General features: G+C 44.3%; 1 protein-coding gene across 1 annotated transcript in view; it reads left to right on the forward strand.

Moving 5' to 3' along the window:
• Positions 1-18,502, forward strand: part of PLXNB2 (plexin B2) — a 774,855-nt gene that overhangs the window by 352,610 nt on the left and 403,743 nt on the right. The window contains exon 3 of the mRNA XM_078679101.1: positions 17,623-17,695. The gene's annotated coding sequence lies outside the window, so the exon portion shown is untranslated. The remainder of the gene's footprint in view (positions 1-17,622; positions 17,696-18,502) is intronic.

The raw sequence follows: 18,502 nt of genomic DNA on the forward strand, positions 1-18,502 counted from the left end.
CAGGGTTTAAGAGCGCATCAAACAGCTTGCTATTTTAAAACACGCTTCTTTCCTACGTATGCAAGCTATATCTAAGGATTCTGACTTGCATATAAACCGGACGAGGCAGGGCGAGTGCAAACGTTTACAACACTTCAACAACGGATTATAATAATGAATGGGCCATCATAGCAAGTTAAGTCTTAAATATACTTATTTATAAACTAGGGGTGATGCTTTGGACAGGTAATGTAATAGGCAGCTGGCTGGAGCATAACTCTAGCGCCTCCTGACAAAGTACTGTTAAACTAACAAAAGACCCCTTGGCAAGTTTCAATATTAATCACTGATCATAGAGTCTGCGAAGTCGCCCACTGTGTGAAAGCTGCAGAGACCGCAATTATCTATTAAATATTCAATTTACTATCAACTTTCGCTTTTTTTTCACCCGGTGACATTGTTGCCTTTAGCCCTTCCCTCACCTCCTCAAGCCGTTCAAGTTGTAAATTCCATGCTCCCCTCTCGCTCTCCATGTTGTCCACCTTCTGACTCCTGGGCAGCGTGATAAGGAAGGCAACATGATGGCGCACACTCCCTGCTGCTTTACCGTGAAGCCTGTCCATGTATGCGAGTATGCTTCATAGCCTTTTAACTTAGCCTGTTAAATCTATTATCCGCACTCCATACATTCCATTCCTGCTATCTTTGTTTACCACGCTCCATCTGCACACGCTTTACCATGAAGCACGTCAGGGTATGTGAGTATGCTTCATAGCGCTTTAACTTGGCCATGTTAAATCTATTACCCGTACTCCTTACGTTCCGTTGCCGATTTTGTAGTTGTTTCTATCCCCTGGGGTAAATAGCTAACTCACAGGGTTTAAGAGCGCATCAAACAGCTTGCTATTTTAAAACACGCTTCTTTCCTACGTATGCAAGCTATATCTAAGGATTCTGACTTGCATATAAACCGGACGAGGCAGGGCGAGTGCAAACGTTTACAACACTTCAACAACGGATTATAATAATGAATGGGCCATCATAGCAAGTTAAGTCTTAAATATACTTATTTATAAACTAGGGGTGATGCTTTGGACAGGTAATGTAATAGGCAGCTGGCTGGAGCATAACATAACATTAGCCCGTTGTGGAAAACTGATGACTACATATAGACCTCGATAAGACCCTTTCGCGTTTAAAATAGTTTACCATTTGAGTTTGAGATGCTAATTATTTGCCTAAGATTATTCGCGTCCTATCAAAACATAAAGCACTAGTCCGCAATTTATAACACGTATATTGTGCAACACTTCAATGACATTTTTAAAGTAACTATGCTGATTTTCCTGGCTATTGCACATTTTTCCCTCACCCACCCTCAACCCCTCATCCCCACTCACCCTCAACCCCTCACCCTCACTCACCCTCAACCCCTCACCCTCACTCACCCTCACTCACCCTCACTCACCCTCAATCCCTCACCCTCACTCAACCCCTCACCCTCACTCAACCCCTCACCCTCACTCACCCTCAACACCTCACCCTCAACACCTCACTCACCCTCACTCACCCTCACTCACCCTCACTCACCCTCACTCACCCTCACTCACTCACCCTCACTCACCCTCACTCACCCTCAACCACTCACCCTCACTCACCCTCACTCACCCTCAACACCTCACCCTCACTCACCCTCACCCTCCCTCACTCACCCTCACCCTCAACCCCTCACCCTCACTCACCCTCAACCCCTCACCCTCAACCCCTCACCCTCAACCCCTCACCCTCAACCCCTCACCCTCAACCCCTCACCCTCAACCCCTCACCCTCAACCCCTCAACACCTCACCCTCAACACCTCACCCTCAACACCTCACCCTCGAACACTCCCCCTCAACCCCTCACCCTCACTCACCCACACTCACCCACACTCACCCTCAACCCCTCACCCTCACTCACCCTCAACCCCTCACCCTCACTCACCCTCACTCACCCTCACTCTCACTCACCCTCACTCACCCTCAACGCCTCACCCTCACTCACCCTCAACACCTCACCCTCACTCACCCTCACCCTCACCCTCACTCACCCTCACCCTCACTCACCCTCAACACCTCACCCTCACTCACCCTCAACACCTCACCCTCACCCTCACTCCCTCACTCCCTCAACCCCTCACTCCCTCACTCCCTCAACCCCTCAACCCCTCAACCCCTCAACCCCTCAACCCCTCAACCCCTCACCCACCCACTCACTCACCCTCACTCACCCTCACTCACCCTCACTCACCCTCACTCACCCTCACTCACCCTCACTCACCCTCACTCACCCTCACTCACCCTCACTCACCCTCACTCACCCTCACTCACCCTCACTCACCCTCACTCACCCTCACTCACCCTCACTCACCCTCACTCACCCTCACTCACCCTCAACCCCTCACTCACCCTCAACCCCTCACTCACCCTCAACCCCTCACCCTCACTCACCCTCAACCCCTCACCCTCACTCACCCTCACTCACCCTCAACCCCTCACCCTCACTCAACCCCTCACCCTCACTCACCCTCACTCACCCTCAACACCTCACTCACCCTCACTCACCCTCACTCACCCTCACTCACCCACCCTCACTCACCCTCACTCACCCTCACTCACCCTCAACACCTCACCCTCACTCACCCTCACCCTCCCTCACTCACCCTCACCCCCTCACCCTCAACCCCTCACCCTCAACCCCTCACCCTCAACCCCTCACCCTCAACCCCTCACCCTCAACCCCTCACCCTCAACCCCTCACCCTCAACCCCTCACCCTCAACCCCTCACCCTCAACCCCTCACCCTCAACCCCTCACCCTCAACACCTCACCCTCAACACCTCACCCTCAACACCTCACCCTCAACACCTCACCCTCGAACACTCCCCCACACTCTCACTCACCCTCACTCACCCTCAACGCCTCACCCTCACTCACCCTCAACACCTCACCCTCACTCACCCTCACCCTCACCCTCACTCACCCTCACTCACCCTCAACACCTCACCCTCACTCACCCTCAACACCTCACCCTCACCCTCACCCTCACTCCCTCAACCCCTCAACCCCTCAACCCCTCAACCCCTCAACCCCTCAACCCCTCAACCCCTCACCCACTCACTCACCCTCACTCACCCTCACTCACCCTCACTCACCCTCACTCACCCTCACTCACCCTCACTCACCCTCACTCACCCTCACTCACCCTCACTCACCCTCACTCACCCTCACTCACCCTCACTCACCCTCACTCACCCTCACTCACCCTCACTCACACTCACTCACACTCACTCACACTCACTCACCCTCACTCACCCTCACTCCCTCACTCACCCTCAACCCCTCACTCACCCTCAACCCCTCACTCACCCTCACCCTCACTCACCCTCACCCTCACTCACCCTCACTCAGCGCAACAACAGCATCTTGACTAAATATATTTAATAAACTTTAAGCTATTGGCAATATAAAATAAAATCCATTTTATTTACGTATTAATTAATAATTGTTTTTTAAAGCCATTGATTTTTTTATATCAATACATATAAGTCACATATAAGTCCCGTTAATACAAAAAATGTTGCTTTACAAATGCTAGAGGTGTCACATTTACAAAAATTATAACTATTGACTTTGTAAATAAGAAAGCTATTAATTTAGCTATTTAGAAAAAACAACACATAAATAAAAAACAAAAAAATAACACCTATAGCTCAAACTTTCCTACTGCGAGACCTATTGCATTTCCAATGCTTGTTGAAGCTTACTTTAAGGCCTGCCACTAGGTTACTCCTAACTCTCATCACATGGCCAATAGTTCAGTGTTGATTAATCGTAGTTACTAATGTGTATCTCAACCAAAACACTTACTAACCGTCTGTTTTGCAGTCCTTTACAGACTTGGGCTCCTCATGCTGCTCTAAACTAATCGCCTGTCCGTGTAAAGACCATCCAAGCTGCAACACGGCAGTCCTTAATCATATCATATGGTTCCTTGTATAATGGTTCCAGGCAACAGCTTCTGTATCCACAAAAGTGTTACCAGAATTTCGAAACATAGAATTTTAAATTGCAGGTTTGCAATTTTAACTTTGAAAGTATAAAAAGTTTTGAGAAATGTGTTGTATGAAATTGGTTTTGTAAATGAAGTCAGTTCTTATATAAATTCTTATTTTACATATAATTTTTGTTTACAGTCCATTTTGTGTTTGAATATTGAATTTGGTTTAACATCAAAACATATTCAGGATTACATTTGCTCATGCATTTCACACTATATCAGGTGTCTATAGTGTTCCTCAGAGGATGAGAAAAACAGGAAACAAAAATAAACCTATAGATATGACCATAACGAGTGGACATTCTCGTCTACAAAACCATTCCTAAGAATATATATGTATATCCATCTAATGTAGAGTCTCTGGAGTCCAAATGAACATAGTCTGTTTCAAGAGATGCAACCTAGGTCGAGCCGTGACCATCTATGCCTTTCAGTGTCTGCTTGATATTGACCGGTATTTGAGAAGAGAGGCCCAACTAGCCTCTAAAGCAAGCATTTGACCATTCAGTTTATAGATCATCCTTTTATAGGAAGCCAGTGTGGCCATCGAGTCCGACCATTCCGCCATGGTTGATACAATGGGTGATTTCCATTCCCTCAGGATGCAAAGTTTTGCGGTCTCAAAAGACCGTGCTAGCCATCTCTTCTCTTGTGTTTTCAAGTCACGAAGACTGTCAGTTATACAAGACAGCTAGGTCCATGGAGGGTCGAATAGGCAATACTCCAACCAGGTTTAAGGAAGACCAGACAGCAGACCAAAAAACTGAAACCATGGGACAGGACTAGATGGTGCAAAGCGCGTCTTGTTTAGTTTGTGGGGTGACCAGAGCCAGTGCTGCAGTATTTTGAAATAAGATTTTCAAGCATGCTTTGCTCGGGTACCTGCTGTGGGTCTGCAGGATCTGCGACCATACGTCGTCCTTGAAATACATTTGACAGCAAGCCACGTCCTGTGTAGCAGTCTTTTGGTAGGCTTAGAAGAGAGTTTACCTATTACAGAGTATAGGCCTGATAGTAGCTTCCTATAAGCGCCCCATTTCTCTAGTTAGTCGTGCATTTTTAGAACATTTAGACAAGAGTTGTCCAGTCTAACACGAAATGCATAGTCATAGATTTGGCAAATCAATAAAAGTACTTTTTTGATGGCATAATTTATAGAGTGCAAAACTGTGTCCAAACTCCTCTTTGTATATTGCACGGATCACTAAGTAGACTATACGCGGGAGAACCGTATGCTATTGCTAATGAACTGTGCACTGACTTAAATTTGGCATTCACAAATGCCATTTGTTACATATTTTAGAATAATAACTTTTTGAATCATTGAATACATTCAAAAATGTTGTAGCTTATAAGCAATTTGAGTTTAAAAAAGGTTTATGAATGCCGCGAATTGTTAGCCAAAAAGCACCATGTAATCTTCTCAGCTAAAGCTTATTCGAAGTGCACTTTGAGCACTTCTAAACCGTATGTGGGGGTAGGAGCTTGCAAGGAAGGCATCCTCTAAGTTATGAAATTCTGTACCTCCTGAGTCTGGGCCTTGAAAGATTCCTCATTGCTGCACCCTCTCCAAAATACTCTGTCTACTTAAAGTCAAGATCACCAATAAAAGTCCTTTGTTAACTACTCCATCAGTTTGCTTCACCCTTAGGAGGCTCATGGGTATCCATACCGGTCTAATCAAATTTCTTTTGTTCCATTCCTCCATCTATAAATCATTTTTTTAATTGGCATCACTCAAACTCCTGGTCTCTGCATTATGCCAGTTAAAGAACAGAGCGTACTACTAATGTCTTGAGCAAGTGGTAGGCTATGTAACTCTTAGGTCTTGTTCTTGCAAACAGTTGTGCTGCTATCGTAGCCAGAGTTGTTGTAGAGTGAGAGGTTGATTTCTTTGAATAGCACTGTAGCTATACTAGAAGGCATCTCCGATTCAGCTGCTGCAGTAATTGTGGTAAATATATGGTGTATAGTAAGATGGCAACCTTGCGTAACCCTTCTGGAGCAGTTGCATCCATGATGGCAACATCTTCCTTTTACCATGCCTACACAACTAGTCTGTTTTTGAGGTGTCTTTTGTATTCAAAGTTTTATATTTGAACAACTAATACCAGTTATTGATAACCAGTTAGTGCGTACTTCTCTTTTATTACAGAAATAAAGTGCAATCTACATTTCCCAGAAGGGTTTCAGTCAATACTTTCTTGCACTAAGTAGACACATTATGATCCGGGAGGGTGGCTCTGTGAATGATCTAGCTGCTGAGGTACACCATGTCCTGCAGCTTATGCATTTGAATACCCACAAAGACAACTCTGCGTTGTGCCCACTTCTGGGTGGTAAATTGAGTGCCATTAACTTGAGTCCTGTTAAATTGGACAACAGTCACACCCGTTATTTACAGTGCTTAAAATGTTAGGAGTGTGGAATTAAGCAAAGCGTAAAAACTAGCTTTTATTTTGTTGTAGTTAAACATTACAGTAATCACACATCTTAATCACTGGAGTCTGGTTGATAAAACAATGTAGGAAAGTGTATTCTATAAATGATGCTTCTTGAATACAGAAATGTAGATTTCTTAGAGGGTCCTTTATGCTAGATTTGTATTTACAAGTGAAGTACTACTTAAAGAAGGGCTGCTCAACGTAGTCTGGTTGACGTGGACTTTTTCAAGTTTTTCTGGATCTTCACCTAATATAAAAGTTTACAATGTAGCTCAATGGGCCTCATGTACATGGTGGGTGAATATCTTGAAAATCTGGCATGGATCCCGCCTTTCTGAACTCCCTGGACCTGCATTGGACAATTGGTATTCCATGTAGAAGTAACTTCATGTTTTTGCAGAGAATGTTCAATTGTAATTCTTAAATAATGCATCTCACAATCGTGTTCAAATTACTGACCTTTCCAATTATGTTAATATCTACCCCCTCAGCCCCAATTAGGTGCCTAACTGATTCCTAAACATAACCTGAAATGGGACACTGTTACTGTTTTTTGTCGGTACTGGGAGAGAGTGACATTCTTGTTTCGTCGTTTTTCCAACCTAGGCAACTTTTTTTTTTCTCTCCAGTTTTCGCCAGCAGCTTTTAATACAATATTCCCTTCCATTAATGGCAGAAACAATGCGGAGGAGGCTCTCGAGGCATGAAAAACACGTGTAAGGTTTTAATTAGCACATTGCAAAAGAGAAGGTGTTGTGGAACTCTCGGGGTTCTGTGTAAGGTCTGCACTTGTTTTGTTACAGTGCGCGTGCTTCTTATCAAGTTGGCAGTAAATCATGCTGTCTGAATATTCATGAGCCTGTTGGGAACGAGCCTGTTTATTTGCCATTCACCAGGGTCGTGGGGAGCCGAAAAGAACAGCACCACGCTTTCGGTTAATGAGTGGGAAGGCTGAACCGCTGCTTCAAGCGGAGGGGGGGGGGGGGCCACTGAGCAGCATACGTCAAAGGAAGGGGGGCAAATATGGCTGATCAGTTTGTATTAACCGCTTACTAAGGAGCTTTCTGGGAGGGAAAGCATAATGCATCCTCAGAAGAGCTTTTATAAAAGCTGTTTTACAGGGATGTGATGATAGTAGTGCGCTAGTGGCACAATTGCTTGTGCTGGCATTTTGATCAAGATTTTGGCCGTTTTGCTCCATGGTGACTGTTACCATGACTTAAATCAGTATACAGTGGAGTTTTAAGTCTTTGAGAGAACAAAAGCAAATCACCCGCCAGCAAATAAAGTTAATCAACCTGCACAATTGATTTCCGAAACGAATCCATTCACATGAGTCAGAGTAAGCTTTGACACAAAGTTTGATCTACTCCTAACCCTACATTGTTAGTGACAGTAACTTAGACAACAAGGGGGAAGAGTGATAGAAGTTGAACAATGCATAGGGATTGTCCTATCTTTCTGCTAACAAGGTTGCTCGAGTTGCAGCGCACTCTACTAAAGAAATTTGCTACGTCTTGCCTTTGTATCAGAGACAAATGTTTCGCTGTTGGCACATGTTTGTTACAAGATAGTAGAAGGGGAAAAAATACATCATTGTTTGTGGAATTGCATACCCTGGCATAATCTCAAATCCCCATGTAGACCTCCTGGATCCCATGGAATTATGAATTAGGAGGTGTGGTTTCGTGGTACCATGGGATAGATCCATCAGCCACTACATTACCTCTGCTTGTGTGTTTTTAGGATTTGATGCAGGAGGCCAGAAAACCATTAATGTGTGCACTCCCGGCCCCCAGGTATATAAAGGTTTTAATAAAGACCCTATCAATGGCCTACATTCTACCTTAGGGACTGGTCTAGAAATGCAGTCCCCTGAAGACCCATAAAACACTCAAGATTACTCTTCTATTTAAGCTGCTGGTAGGCCCTTCCATGTTTGTTTGGCGCATTTTAGCTTCATGTTTCCCCATTTTAACTAAATTGAACTGTTGCGTGCTGTTGCTGGTCCACAGTTTGTTGGTTGTCGATTGCACTGGACCTATAATCACTCTCTTAATGATGGCATAGGAATGTGGAAGTATTTGCCTCTTCAGCTGCTGCCTGTGGCACAGAGCACCAATCGAGCATTAAATAAAACTAGAGTATACATGTCTGCCAAGGTTCAGCTGACATTTACAGCCAGCTGACCGGAAATCCCATGCACCTCAAAAAAAAATCTTTTTTTTTTCTTTATATTGTACACTGTTTTGCCAGGAACATGTGTGATTACTGATGTCATCACATGAGCTATGTAATGATCCCTCTATCCTGACTCAATTTTAAAGATGTAGGAGAATTTCTCATTTTGTGCCAATATGATTTGTTACCTTGAAGGGCCCTACAATAAAACAAGTAATTAAAGTGTCTACATTGTTAATAGCGCAAGTCCTTTGTGCCAGATTGCTTGTATATGGTGTAATTCGCTCCTCTGGGCCCGCTGGTGATCACCTCTAGAACCTGTGCCACCGTAAGGGAATTATACTTTGGAGGACTAAGTGCTCGGAATGCTCACAGTGGTAATCTAGGTCAAATCCTGTGCCGGGTAACTAAAGGTTTGCAGGAGCATTAAAATTAATGCATGCAGGCATAGTAATAAAAAATTAAACTGTTCATCTTGTTTATATTGCTTTTTAATGTTCTCTGTGGAGGAGGTAGGCAGAGATGAAACTATGAGCTTGGTTGAGTCTTTGGAGACCCAACTACCGGAATGGGGTCAGACTATACTTGGCGAGTAGATATAAGAATATTATGGATACACGCACACTCTGTTCCACGACATAAGTGTTCATAGAATTCCATCCATGCTATAGTGTCTTGGAAGAAAAATTGTAGGTTTTTTTTTTCGGTTTGCTGGAACTTTGGATGTTTTTACATTTGTGTGATCGTTGTGCATATTGACGAGATTTCCCTTTCCTACACTTCTTTGTACAGTGCTATAAAACTGTTTCACGAGCTCCAAGTTACTGGCATAGTATACCAACTGTATTCCCTTTGTCAGCTTTTAATTATTGTGTTGATTTTGTGGGCTGTGGTTTTCTATAATCGGCAGATTGTTTATGCCCGGAGGACGCGACGACCAACCACGAATTGACATAGATCACATGAAACGCCCTTTAGAAGGAAACAGTCTAGTATTTGTTTACAGAATCTGAATACATAATTGAAGCCAATATTAATGACTATTTACTCAAAATTACAATATAGGATTAACAAAGCATATTCTATTCTATGAATGAGTCATTGCCTTATAGATCCCTTCCAGCCTTCCTTTTACATGAGCAGGTACAGTTGCTTGAGGGAAACTGCATCCTGAAGTCTATTTGCTGTTAAAATAACTGCGATTATCCCCCTTACAAACTTATAGTGTGGTATGAAATGGTCACTGTGCTTCTTGCCTGATGCCAGTATCCAGGATTTGGGTAATGTTTATCACGGGCCAAAGCATTGCTTAAAGTGAGGAACTAAGTTGTGCTAACGTTTAAAATTATTTTAAGCTATATACTTGAAATTTATATTGAATCTATTTTGGTGTATCAGCTTGCACAGTAGAGTTAATGAAGGTGGGGCCTTGTTTCTGGAAGGCACAACTGATTTAGCATACTTTCCGTCCCACGCTGCAGGTTTAATTAACTTGCGTTATCTTCTAGTGAAACTGGTGGATAGCACCCATGGGATGGGTGGCGTGGTTAAAATGGGTTCTTGTACTATTTTAAATAGAGATTTAAGGTTACATTTCAAGCAGGTTCACTCAGCGATGCATATTGGCACAACCCAGCGCACTGGATTTTTGGTGGTGATACAATTTTGGCCTGGTGTCAAATAATAAAATACATGGTCCTAGCATACTGCAGTAATCTAAGAATAGACTGGAATGGCCGTGGTAGCCAATAAGAATAGACTGGAATGGCGGTGGTAGCCAATAAGAATAGACTGGAATGGCGGTGGTAGCCAATAAGAATAGACTATAATGGCCGTGGTAGCCAATAAGAATAGACCGGGATGGCTGTGGTAGCCAATAAGAATAGACTGGGATGGCTGTGGTAGCCAATAAGAATAGACTGGAATGGCTGTGGTAGCCAATAAGAATAGACTGGGATGGCTGTGGTAGCCAATAAGAATATACTGGAATGGCTTTGGTAGCCAATAAGAATAGACTGGAATGGCTGTGGTAGCCAGTAAGCATTCATGAATTTACCTTTTAATGATTGTAAGTAATCCCACAGAGAATATAAAAGTTGGTAATACTCATGCATTATATCTGCCAGAAGTTTTTTGGTCTTGACACAAATGGACTATATTTTTTAATTGTTATTAATGACTTTCCTGCGGAGCCATTAATATTATGGAATAACAAATGCAGTAACGTGATTTACAGGAGTGTATGCTTTGGGGTGATTTTCTGTATCAGTTTATCCGCAGATCACAGTACATAGAGCATGATAACTTATTTAGTTTGATTAATGTTGCCTAAGGACATGCCACGTTCAGATGTAAGGGGGCAGTACAATCTCACCTGAACACAGGGATGCACACCCTTTAAAGTGCTCACTCTACCTGTAGTAGGCTGTTGCTCTGTCCTGCTCTTTTGCGTTCTCTCTTTTCCCCCATCATTCCTTGTTGCTCTTCTTTCTTTCTCACACACACTTTCTTTCCCTCTCTTTAACAGCGATGGGTGTTTGCTATCTTTATTTTATCCGATGACCAGTCCATGGAGCCTCTTAAAAGTCCAGTACACTGCATTTGGTGACTAAAGGAAAAATTACTTTGTGTAGCTGGGCAGAAAGTTTTTCAGAGTCAGGAATACAATGCTCCTCTTTGTTTGTGACCGTGTTGACGGCTCCTCTTCAGAATTTGGAAAAAAGAGTGTTACAGATAAATTTCAATGGACCATTAAATTCAAACCTAATCCCAGACTAGTAAAATGAATACACTGTGCCAAGTCAGTAGCGAATTCTTGGCTCAATGTGACCAGTCTGGTTTGGATAGAATACGCCGCAAATGGGGAAAGGCAATTGAAATACAAAATAGAAAGTAGTTAGAAAAGGTGTACTATCTTAAATAAAAAAAACAGCTTTGTGCACCAAGGGACAAGACCCTTCTCCCAGCACTTCTTGCATTCAGAAGAGACCAAAATGCATATGATGGAGTTTATTGGTGGCCTTTACGAAAGGTGGCTGCTCCTTCTGGGGGATTAAAGGATAATAATGCAAAGTAACCCTCATGTAGATTTGGGTTTACTTTTAAAATGGAGACTAGATGTGCCACCAAAACAGGGAAAATGAACCACTATCCTTTTTGCTTGGATCGCAGGTTGCTCACAATGTTGCTTCTTTGGTGGTGGCAGTGAGTGCCACCAGAGACACAAAATGTACTATCCTTTTAGTGGTTGATGAAAGCAGGTACGGCCTAGTATGTACTTCGAACTCTGGGATGCTGGGACCAGCATGAATGGCAGCAGTGATTCAGCAGTTGTGCTGATCAGGTTAGTTGCTTTCTTATTGGATGCCTTCTTGGACCTCTTTGGCTCAGAGCTACATCCTGCTCAAGACAGGGTTTTAGGAATGGAGACTGCCTTTTGACTCGCATCTAAATTGCAAACTCTCATCCAAGAGTACAGAATGGAGTTGCAGAACTGGGCTGATGCTCCTGGTCGTGTGATGCTGTGCTGCCCGAACAGGTGTAGTTGATATTGCAAAGCTCACTTCAGGGACTCTACAGTAGATAGGATGGAATGCAGGTGAAATAACTTTCTGTGATTCAGGGTGGCGCCTTGCATGGATGTTTTGCAGTGAAGAGCAGCAAGATTTTATTTTTAAACTGATTAGCACTAGGGAGCATTGGCATCGATGAGGAGACGGTCATAGTTGGATTATTGCATTCACTTGCCAATGTTTAATGATGGGATTTATCTAGTCTACGCCGCTCATCAGTTGGCTGTACAAATAGTACATAGAATTGTGATCAATTATCCTGGCCCTTTATAGCCAGATCAGTGGAGTTTGTGGCCCTCAAAAGCCCACAGTGGGTGATAACTCTTCCGTGCAGAGTTATTTCACCTCTATCTGCAGTCGTAGTTTTCACTCATTAGGCAGGACTTTAAGCGGTTGAGTGGGGAAGGAGATGGACATACTAACCTCTGAGGTTGGATTCCCACTAGGACTGATCTGTGTCAGACAGATGAGGGCACAAGACCTGGCTCAGAGGGCCAGGAAGACATGCTGACATGTGCGAGTATGGACAGTCAATGTCACCCGCCAGGTACAGCTCCCTGCAAGCTCTCGCATTTAGAAATGGACCTTGGGCCACTACTCTTGCCACTATGGAAGGGCCCAAAAGGGCCGTACAATGTCAAAAAGAGGGTCTGGATTCTGGAAGGTGTGGGGCTATACACTACCTCAAGCTTGTGAGCCTCCTCTTTGAGGACAGTCCCTCTGACAGTAGCCTGATTCCACCCTTGAATGCGATCTCCTCTGGTAAGCATGCGGTGCTTTTATTTCATTCGGTCTGGCTTCATTTGACTTCATTGCTACAACCCCATTGCCTCAGTTTTTTGAAACTGTTGCTTGTAATTCCAGTTATTCCCCGATACTTGCCAAGTTCTTTTTTCGAAACTTGATTTATTAGCTATATACAGGAAAGTAATGGCCAAAGGCCATGATAGTCGCACTGGCAGCGGCATTGATCTGTTTAAATCTTGTAAAAGGATAATGTTAAAAGCTAGTCCCTGTTCCAAAAAAATATAAAATTAGAATACCATGTGGAAGATCTGATGAAAGAAGGCATTCCCAAGGCAAGCATAGCTGCAGTAGCATTCAAAATCTCTACTTTAAGGCACCATGATGGATGCTCTTTTTAACTTCATTTATCCCGCAGCATGCGAAGCTGGTCATGATATATTGTCACAAGATGAGCCTGTTTGTGATTATTGAAAAAATGTGAAATATATCTTTCAGTTGTTAAAAAGCGATGCTGCTGTTGGATGAACAATCTGAACTTTTTTTATTAAAACTAAAATCTCGGTGTTATGACGCCAAAAGTCAACATAACCTCTATCCTTGCCCTGCTTCTGGGGTGAAAACGCTTGCTATAGGGTTTGGATATGTAATATATATGTTTTACCTTACTGTTTGTCAGAGAATTGATTCTAGCCCAACCATTTCAGAGTGTTAAAGTAATTTCGCACCTGCAATGAAGGTCTCCTTGAGATCCACATATTGCTGTAATGGGAAATGTTGATTAATATGTCTGTTTTTAATGTGGCCCTTAAGGAGCAGGCAGACATGGACTTGTACGGTATTTGAGCTTGTAACACTACCACCTCATTGAGGACATTAGATGGGGATTCCATTATACATTACGTCTGAATGTCTCAACATCCCGAGAAGTACCAAGGATGCTAGAGCCGCATAGACACTTGAGGAGAATAATATATTTCATTAAAGTATATTAGCCATTTACTTGGAGCCCATTCATTTCCTTCTAACACTGGCCTAACCGGTTGACTGCATGCAAAAACTACTTTGCTTAACCCCTCTCTGTGAGTGGGTGAGATGTTTGCATGTTTGTGCCAGTGTTTGTTGCCAGGATGCCCACAGACGACTCCTTGAATGATTTCAGTGTTTCTGTCAACAATGGGTCCTCACATAGATTTCAGCCGCTTCCAGTTTGATATATGGGTCTGTGGGTAACTTGGAGTGGCTGATCATGTGTAAGTGACTTTGTGTTGAATCGGCCTTGCGATATGGGAATTCACATATGGTTTTTTTCGTCGTCATTATGAGGTTTGTAGACTTGCTGAAGTTTGTCTTCTATGAAACAGCAGTACATCTGAGCCTGAGATTAGCTGTTGCTGGGCGTGATGCTGGTTGCAGGCCTTCCTTCGAGGAGCACCACCCACGAGACTCTGCTTGCTCAGTGCTTTGGCTCTCAAGAGGAGGATGAAACCTATCCGTAATTTCACCTGGCACCAGAAATGACCTTAGATTAGGAGCTGAAAGTGTGTAAAGAAAACAATACCCTTCACACCCCCAACCCTACCCCCTTCTGTTATCAAACTCTTGTATGCGGGATTCAAGCACAGAAGACGAGTCAACTGAAAGGTATTTGCCAATGTGGGGGGGAGTGTCATCATATTTCCAGCTACAAATCATGCATGTGTGCCCAGAATGAGCAGCATTCGTGGCATTTTTAAGTAAGTGTACATACCTTTGCAGCTCTGCAAGGTTCCAGCTTACGTGGCATTCAAAATGGCCCCCACTGCTCAGGATTTAATGTTTGAAGCGGCTGCCATACTGCTTCCACCATCCACCTCATGAGATAGTACCAGGTCGTCAAACAGGGAACCCTGAACATTGTGCTTGATTTGTGCAGGTGGTGTACATGATCAATCATGTTTGGGGACCTGGACTTTTCTTATCATCGCCGCTACTGATGACATCAGAACCATACTGGACAACGGCGAAATCGCGGCCCTCATCCTCCTGGACCTCTCGGCTGCCTTCAACGCGGTCTGCCACCATATCCTGCGCACACGCCTCCGCGACGCAGGTATCCGAGACAAAAGCCTGGACTGGATCACCTCCTTCCTCACCGCAGAACCCAGAGAGTCCGCCTCCCCCTTTCTGATCCGAAGCCACAATGATCACCTGCAGCGTACCCCAAGGATCATCCCTCAGTCCGACCCTTTTTAACATCTACATGGCACCGCTCGCCAACATCGTCCGAGCACACCACCTCAGCATCCTCTTCTACGCCGACGACACCAAGCTTATCCTCTCCCTCTCCAAGAACCCGGCCACCGCCAAATCCAACCTCCACGAGGGAATGAAGGCGGTCGCAAAACTGGATGAAGACCAGCCGGCTGAAGCTGAACCTAGGCAAGATAGAGGTCCACATCCTCAGATCCACCCCCTCTGCATGGGACGACTCCTGGTGGCCGGCCACGCTGGGGACTCCCCAGACACCCACCAACCACGCATGCAACCTGGGTTTAGTCCTGGACTCCACATTCTCTATGAGCCGGCAAGTTAACGCCGTCACCGCCTCCTGCTTCAACACCCTCCGCATGCTCCGAAAGATCTTCAGATGGATCCCCACCAAAACCAGGACGGTCACCCAAGCACTCATGAGTAGCAGGCTGGATTACATCAACGCCCTCTACGCAGGAACACGGCCACACTCCAGAAGAGACTCCAACGCATACAAAACTTCTCCGCACACCTCATCTGACTCGTTCGCCATAGCCACATCACCAACCACCTTAGAGACCTGCACTGGCTCCCGGTCAACAAGAGGATCACCTTCAAGTTCCTCACCCATGCCCAAAAAGCCCTCCACAACGCCGCACCAGCATACCTTAACTAACGACTATCTTTCTACACCCTGAACAACCAGCTTCGCTCCGCCAATCTCGCCACCGTCCCACGCCTCCGCCGAATGACCACCAGCGGCAGATCATTCTCCCACCTCGCCGCCAAGACGTGATACACCCTCCCCGCCCACCTACTGCTGACATTCAGGAGACTCCTCAAGACCTGGCTGTTCAACCAGTAGCTACTCCCCCCCCTCCCCCCCCCCACCCCCTTAGCGCCTTGACTCTCACAGGTGAGTAGCGCACTCTACAAATGTCTTGATTGATTGATTATCATCAAACTTTAAGTCCGAGCGATAGTGAGAGAGAGGCATAAATGGAAGAAAGAATAAAGAGGGGGAAACTGACAAGGGGAGGAAGCTGAGCTGGGATGAAATATAACTTATGAGGGTGAGACACATGCAGGAAGGTTTGAGGGGCGGGAGAAAGGCATGAGGTGGACTCAAACCCCACAATTCGGAAGTGGGCTTCTCAGGAAAGCTTCAGGCCGTTGTACTTGTATCTGTAAGACTGAGGCTTAAATGTTGTGACTACAGTGATCTACTTACAACTGCTGTGCAACTCCGGTCCCTGCAAAACGTTTGTCAATACTTGCTTTGTCTCTGCATTCTAAGCTCCTGAAGCAGTCTAGGACGCATTGTAGGTGGTTAGGATTGCCCCCTTTAAGCTTTTTTAAAGGATTGCTTACGATTTTTTGGGTCAAATGCATATATGCAGCTATTGTGTAGTGTACGTAGGGGTGCAGTTTGAGAAGCTGTTGCTCTGACTGTTGCATTACATTTCAAAGAAGCATTAGCTTTACACTACTAAACCATACACCAACAGTACAAATATTTTAGAAAAGCAAAGGCAAGGTACTCTTTCATGAGGCTTTTCCCGTCTACAACCAGGTCACCTTCTTTAGGCTTTCTTAGTGCCTTAAAGCAGTTGGGCGATGCATTCCGCACTGTTCTTTATTAAAAGAAAATGTTGAATAGATTTTACATAGTAACCGCCTTTTATGTAAACTTATTCCAATTGTTTACTTTTGACAGCTTGTTCCTGGGTAATTCAGATGTCTGTTGTGAGATTGTCTTGTAAGTACTGCATGGTGTGAGTGAGTCTCTGCAAGACCAAGGAGGTCATGGTGTGTTCCTAACGGCTAGGGCGCTCGACCTGGGGATTTGGGTTCGAGTCTCGGTAACGACGATTAACATCCTGTGATTCTGGGCAAATCACTTAATCTCCCTGTGCCTAACAAAAATGAATGTGTGTCTTCATGTAACATAACTGGTGCTATGTAAAGCGCTCTGATACCCGATTCGGGTCAAGTTCGCGCTATATAAAACTCTGCCAAAAAAAAAGAAAACTACAAGAGTGCATTGTTATTTGTTTCTCTAAGTTGCCTGTGGTGTAGGTTTCCTACGAAATGTAGTAGATCATGCAAGTGTCATTGTGTGACCAAAATGTTCATGCTACACAATGTATTTGTTTAATTTGTCGGCAAATGGTGTACACTTCCCTGTGCAATCTAGGAATCCATAGATGTAATGCATTTACCTTGTAGCGCACATTAGCTGGTTCTGTGTATTCCACACTTGCAAATCTACTTTGTAACTCAGAGGCATCTGGACACTAGTAAGCATAGGTTACTAACATATAAGATGCTCTTGTTACCAGTTTGTTTGAGCATGTGCTTTTCTTTTTGCAGTTGTCTGAGATGGGAAAAGGCGTTTTTCAAAACCAGTTTCTCTGCAAGCAACCCCCAGTTGTGCCTTGACTCGGTAAGTAAATCATTTGCGAATTTAACCCGGACACCGTTTTGAGTAAGATATACTTCACTGTTGACCAAACTTGTCTTTTTACTTCCATGTAAGGCCTTTAAGTGCACACTTCGGTGTGGACGTGCAGTTCACCACAGACCAGAAAGCAGCCTGCAAGTGTCAAAACCGCATTATCCATGACTTGCATTTTTGGATCTCAGAGTGGCTTTCCTACAGGAATGTAATGCCATTTCATCGAAAATAGCACACATTGGAGGAGGAGATACAGTTGTCGAGTGCCTACACAGGGCCCCTGTGGCACATTTCCACAGTCCCTGCTTGGCCATATTGTGTGATTTTTGGCAAACCGCGGTATGGCCTCCGTGACAGTCGAGTTTACTGGTTCCGGTGGGAGCGTTGTAAAGCAGACTAATACCTCGTGTTTAAATAGACTGATATTCACTTTTTTACTGTAGTATTACGTATGTAAAGATGTATGTGTTGCAGAAAGTAAGATTACTGGAGTGGGAGGGGTAGCGTTCAGATACTCAGTTTATGTCCCTATTCCAACATATCATATACAGGCACTTCATGTAAGAGCGTTCACTGCCTTCAGTACTTTATTCTCACTTGTTTAATTGACAGGGTCAGATCCCAGAAAGCTTCATTTAACTTTTCGTCTCCTTCGGATATCAATACAATAAGTAGCAGTTCGATTGGACAAATGCTGTAATGGAAAACTGTTCTTTGTCGTTGACAAAGTGCTTTGTCCCTAAACTTTGCAGATTATTATTGTTCAGAAATGGAATGTGCAACTACTTGGTTTAC

This window comes from Lissotriton helveticus, chromosome 1_1 (assembly GCF_964261635.1).
Source record: "Lissotriton helveticus chromosome 1_1, aLisHel1.1, whole genome shotgun sequence".
Classification (NCBI taxonomy): domain Eukaryota; kingdom Metazoa; phylum Chordata; class Amphibia; order Caudata; family Salamandridae; genus Lissotriton; species Lissotriton helveticus.